This window comes from Coenobita brevimanus, unplaced genomic scaffold (genome assembly GCF_032717465.1).
Source record: "Coenobita brevimanus isolate Jiangsu-jjx unplaced genomic scaffold, ASM3271746v2 jjx.HiC_scaffold_1729, whole genome shotgun sequence".
In the NCBI taxonomy this organism is placed as follows: domain Eukaryota; kingdom Metazoa; phylum Arthropoda; class Malacostraca; order Decapoda; family Coenobitidae; genus Coenobita; species Coenobita brevimanus.
Genome location: NW_027642591.1, coordinates 149,336 through 155,335, shown reverse-complemented (window position 1 = coordinate 155,335; position 6,000 = coordinate 149,336). Strand labels below are relative to the sequence as shown.

Below are 6,000 nucleotides of genomic sequence, written 5' to 3'. Positions count from 1 at the left end.
AATTGAGCCAGACAAATGATGTAAAATGGATTTGTTCATATTTGTTCTCGTGTACTAGTAGCTGTAGTAGTTGCAACCCCAGGCCCATCAGAATATGAATTCAGTGGATGGCAGGCTGAGTTACCCTTCTGTAGTCCACCTTTCTCCTGTTGGGGGATAGGGAAGGCAATCTCCCCCCTTTCATCCTAGTAGTGCCACTCCAGCACCAATACATTAAGAGTTAACTAAGATCTGTATTGAACACCTCCACAGACAAAGAGTTAAATTATCAACAGAGCTGAGATTATCTCCTAAAAACCTGCCACATTTTCAGGGGCTGCCTGTGAAACTCGTGTTGATGTTTCCGTTGTTGCTGTGTTGGTGTTACCACTGCCGACGGGGTTAGTGATGCTGCGATTGATGTCGATGCTGCGATGGGGTTAGTGATCCTGCGATTGATGTCGATGCTGCAGTGGGATTAGTGATGCTGCAATCGATGTCGATGCTGCGATGGGCGACAATGCTACATTGGGGTTGGTGCTGCAGGCTCCTTGTAACACAGTGGCCTTTAACCTGTGGGGAAATTAACTGGTCAGAAGAGGTTACCCTAGGCCATCTGTCTTCAAATCTTATCTACTGCTACTACTACACCTACCACTACAACTACGGCTATTACCGCCCTTCTGAAAAGTGAGTTAGAAAATTTTTGGTTTGTCCACCTTGACTTGGCAAAGATTTGTGTCATTTGCAGGCCAATCCCCAAAGCCCTGAAGCAGAGTAAGACAAGGATGGCAATACTGTGAATTTCCATCCTTTCTAAATCACTCTTAGCCAAGTTGAGATGTACAGAGTATTACAGTTGCTCCCCTACTTATGAAATTTTAATTGAGAATTCCTCACCCCATCCTTGGGTGGGAAAAGGAGGCAGAGCTGTTGATAATGATAATGCCTAATGATGAGAGCTAATGATAATGCCTAATGATGATAATTAGGATTAGTGGCAGTGCCAGGCTCAGTAGGCTAAGTAGATCTTTCCACCACTAGAGTATACAGTGCCAGTTAACTTAATCTAGGTACTCATATTACTTGCTCATTGACAACAGCGACAATGATGATGATGATGATGATGATAGGATAGGATGCTGCAGTGCCAGGAATCAATCCCTGGCACTATGAGGCCATGAGCTTTGTAAGAATAATACCACAAGACCTAATAAAATCTCAAGCCTGAAGGGTGGTGGAGTGACTATTGTTGACTGGTTAGTAAGATTGTTGAATGTGTGCTTTGAGAAAGGTATGGTGCCAATTGACTGGGCAAGTGCTTGTGTGGTCCCGTTGTATAAAGGCAAGGGTGATAAGTATGAATGTACTAGCTTTAGGGGTATAAGTCTGTTGAGTGTTGTAGGTAAGGTGTATGGTAGAGTGTTAATTATGAGAGTTAGAGAGGGTACAGAGGGAGTGATTGGTGATGAGCAGTGTGGCTTTAGGAGAGGGAGGGGATGCGTTGATGAGGTGTTTGCTGTGAGACAAGTGTGTGAAAAGTATTTAGCGAAAGGTAAGGATGTGTTTTGGGCATTTATGGATTTAGAGAAAGCGTATGATAGAATTGATAGGGAGGCTTTGTGGACTGTTTTAAGATTGTATGGACTTGATGGTAGGTTACTAAAAGGGGTGAAAAGTTTTTATGTAAATAGTAGAGCGTGTGTAAGAGTGGGAAATGCTGTGAGTGATTGGTTTCCTGTGAGAGTGGGGCTGCAACAGGGATGTGTGATGTCGCCTTGGTTGTTTAATATTTACATGGATGGTGTTGTAAGGGAGGTGAATGCAAGAGTTTTAGGTGGAGGTCTGAGTCTGGTGAATGTTGATGGTGGAGAGTGGAATCTGAAGCAGCTGCTGTTTGCAGATGATACTGCACTGGTGGCTGATTCAGAGGAGAGATTGAGACAGTTGGTAGAGGAGTTTGGAAGGGTGTGTGAAAGGAGGAAATTGAAAGTAAATGGGAATAAGAGTAAAGTGATGAAGTGTACGAGGTTGGTAGATGGTAGGGGGATGAATATAGTTTTGAATGGCGAGTTGCTTGAGGAGGTAGAGTGTTTTAAATATCTAGGGTCACATGTTTCTGTGGATGGAAGAATAGATGCAGAAGTGAAGTTTAGAATAAATGAAGTAGGAAAGGTGCTGGGAGGAATGAAAAAAGTGTTTAGATGTCGTTCGCTTAGAATGGATGTAAAGAGAAGGCTGTATGAGGGTGTTGTGGTACCGACTGCATTGTATGGGGCTGAAACATGGAATATGGGTGTAGCAGAGAGGAAAAGTTTGAATGTAATGGAGATGAGGTGTCTGAGGAGTATGTGTGGAGTGACGCGTATGGATCGAGTGCGGAATGATGAAGTGCGAAGGAGAACTGGAGTTGTTCGGGAGATGGCTGGTAGAGTTGAGCAGAGGGTGTTGCGATGGTTTGGGCATATGGAGAGAATGGATAATGAGCGATTGGTGAAAAAGATAACTAGATCTGATGTGAGAGGTGTAAGGCTGAGAGGAAGACCACAAATAGGATGGATGGACAGTGTGAAGAGAGCGCTAGATGCAAGAGGGACGTCTGTTGAGCAAGGAAGAGTGGCTGTGCGTGACAGAAATGGGTGGAGAGAAATTGTGAATGAATAAGTGATGACGCAGCCCTGAGGGGATATTCTCCCCCATTTGGTCTGATCAGCTATTTCAGGTCAGGTGCGGGTAAGGGGATGAGTCTGTTATGATGTGGCAGGGGTAAAGCAGCTCTGCTGTCGGGCCCTGCTGCGGATGTCACTGATTGCATTGCGCAGTTGACCCTTGTGCAGTGTGGTGCGGTGAGGATCTGTCCGTTCTCCCCTTTGGGGCTAAGATGCGAATGAACGTCTTTGAATGGATGAGTAAATGGGGAGTGTGTCGTCCTGTCTCAGCTACCTCCCTTTCCTTGGGGGAAGCAGCCTAGGTATATAGATGGATAGATAGATAGTGTATCAGTGCCTGTGTGTATCAGTGCCTGTGTGATTCAGTGCCTGTGTGTATCAGTGCCTATTAGTGCCTGCGTGTATTAGTGTGCGTGCATGCGCTGATCAGTGCTTGTATCAGTGTTTGCGTGAATGAATATGTGCGCACTCTTTCAGCCTCTTCCATTTTGGACTGAAAGAATCGTTCCATTTCCTCCACTTCCAAACCCCGCATCCTCTCACGTTTACCTCATTCAGTTGCATGCACTCACCTCTGCATCATGTTCTCTGTCTCTGCCTCCTTCTCTCTGTCTCAGTCTCTCTCTCGGTCTTTCTACCCTTCTCCTTACCTGATTTCCTCTCCTCAGTTTTCCCTGTCCTTGTAACTGATCCAATCTCTCTCTCTCTAAATCTTCCTCTGCCTGTGCCTCTGTCTCTCTGTTAGTCTCTGCTTCCGTCTGTCTCTTTCTTTGTCTGTCTCGGCAGTTCCACTTAAGGTGAAGAGTTTTGAGATGTCATAAGTTGAATAAAATCTCCTGGTAGTTGCAATAATTAAATCTAGTAGACATCGTATTGAAGGGGTTCATTATAGTGTGGATACCGACAAGCAATTTTATTCATTTAGGAAGCAGACTTTCCTAATTGAAAGGGTGAGCTTTAGTCTTCATTTCCCCCTCATTACTGTTAGGTCATCGGATTGAAGGTTAGATGTCATAAGGTTTTGGCCCATATTATATGTGACTCTTGAGATTTCCTAACACGTTTTCCATAGCGAATTATTTTGTACATTACACCTTGGTGTCATTCTGAAGGTTACTGATGGAAATTGTGTCTATATCAAAACAATAAACGCAACATACTAAAGAATCTTTAAGGTTTAATACACATAAATCCCTAAAAAAAAAAAAATAATAAAATGGTGCTATGAAACCTATGTCGCTTGGCACTGCGTCGGGAGTGTTTGTAAAGATATTATTGACTGACTTTAGTAAGTGGTTTGTGAGAACTGGTATGTATGTATATGCACTTGAATGTCCACACGTACTTGCTGCTTCTATCTGTCTGTCTATCTATCTATCCATCATGCTATCTATTATGATTTGTAATTATAATATGGAGTCCTGACATATACACGCTACGTCTCCAATCCTGGCTGAAAGAATTAGAGGGTGTCAGTGTGGGTAGCACACACGTCTACATGTGTATTCTATTCACACGTACACACACACATGCTACTCTACATATTCTGTTCACACACATGGTACTCTGTATGTGTATTCTGTTAACACATACAAACACATACGCACACACACACTACCCTATGTCTGTCCTGGCCTGAGTGTAAGTGTAGTCTATTCATAAACCCACACACATAAACAACTACTCTGTGTGTCCTGGCCTTTGTGTGTATGCATGTGGATATCAGTCAAGTACACACGTTTGCACACACACACACACACACACACACACACACACACACACACACACTACTGTCCTGGCCTTTGTGTGTGCATGTGGGCATTACTCAAGTACACACAGCTTCAAGCGCACACACACACACACACACACACACACACACACACACACACACACACACACGTGCACACACACACACACACACACACAGACACACACACACACACACACACACACACACACACAAAACCACGTCCACCTCGTGCGATACTTGACTTTGGAAGGACCGACCAACAAAAGACCGCAATGCATAAACCACTTTGACAATGCAGTAAATTTAGGCGTTTCGACAGGGACCAAGACTTTTACGAGAGAGTGAAATAGGGAGAGAAAGACTGAAGCCAAGACGTAGGTCACAGAATCAGATGGGAGGAGGGGGTTGTGTTTATAACGTTTTCTGAGTCTTATTTTAGGCCAGTCTCGCCTAACCTATCCATATTTGCTGGAACTGAACCTGGCCTAACCTCGAGTGACCTAATTCAACCTAAAATAACCCAAACTAATCTAACTTAACCTCACCTAACCCAGTCTAATTGTATTTAACCTCACTATCTCACGTAACCTCCCCATACCTAAACTAACTAATTCTGACGCAGCCTAACCGCATCTAACCCTGCCTAATCCTACCCAGTCTCACTTAACCATACCATACCCGACCTAACGAAACCCACTCAAGCCTCAAATGACCAAATCCAACCGAACCTAACCCAGCCTAACCCAACCCAATAGAACCCGACCCAAAATATATCAAAACCGAGCTATTCTAAAGCAATCTAACCTAATCCGTCTATATCTAGTCGATCTGAACCCAACCCAACCAAAAATTATCTAATCAGACCAAACCCTGCCCAAAGTGACCTAACCTAACTTTCGGTCGCCCATAAAATCGCTATATAAGAAATTATGCTCTCTGAAAGTCTACGGGTGTAACAGTCCAAGTTTCGCCGGTTCTGTGTACAAGTAGAAGATGGTGTGTGTGTCTGTCTATGTGTGTGTGTATCTGTGTGTGTGTGTGTGTGTGTCTGTGTCTGTGTGTGTTTACGGTGTGTGAGTTGTGTTCTGTAAAGAAAAATTTATACTCTGTTTTCCTCTGTCTCTCTCTCTCTCTCTCTCTCTCTCTCTCTCTCTATATATATATATATATATCTTTACTCCAGTTCAGTTTAGAAGTGCATGTGTAAGTCTGTGTCTGACCTTTTACCATATATGTCTGTTTGATTCGCAACGGCTTCAATATATCATCTTGCCTGGTCATTACTTACAGCCTCGTATCTGCATCATAAACCGTGAAATATTGTAACTGGCGGACCGTGGCAGGAATACGAGAGAAAAAGAGGTGGGATAAGAGATAAAGAGCAGAGAGTAAAAACAAAAAAAAACAGAGTATGAGATAAAGAGAGCAAATGACTGAAACAAAACGCAGAAAGGCATGAATGGGGCCAGAAAAAGTGAAAAAAAGAAGAACGATAAAAAGAACACAGGATAACAGTAATATACGGCTTGGATAGGTAGCTCTGAGGTCTGATTAGGACTATGAGGAGTGCAAGCATAAGCAGACGAGACTACGTGGTTCAGA

General features: G+C 43.5%; 1 long non-coding RNA gene across 1 annotated transcript in view; it reads left to right on the top strand.

Moving 5' to 3' along the window:
• Window positions 1–525: 525 nt before the first annotated feature.
• LOC145389641 (uncharacterized) overlaps window positions 526–6,000 on the top strand; it is a 44,990-nt gene continuing 39,515 nt past the window's right edge. Inside the window, exon 1 of the long non-coding RNA XR_013895492.1 lies at window positions 526–669. This is a non-coding gene — a long non-coding RNA (uncharacterized LOC145389641). The remainder of the gene's footprint in view (window positions 670–6,000) is intronic.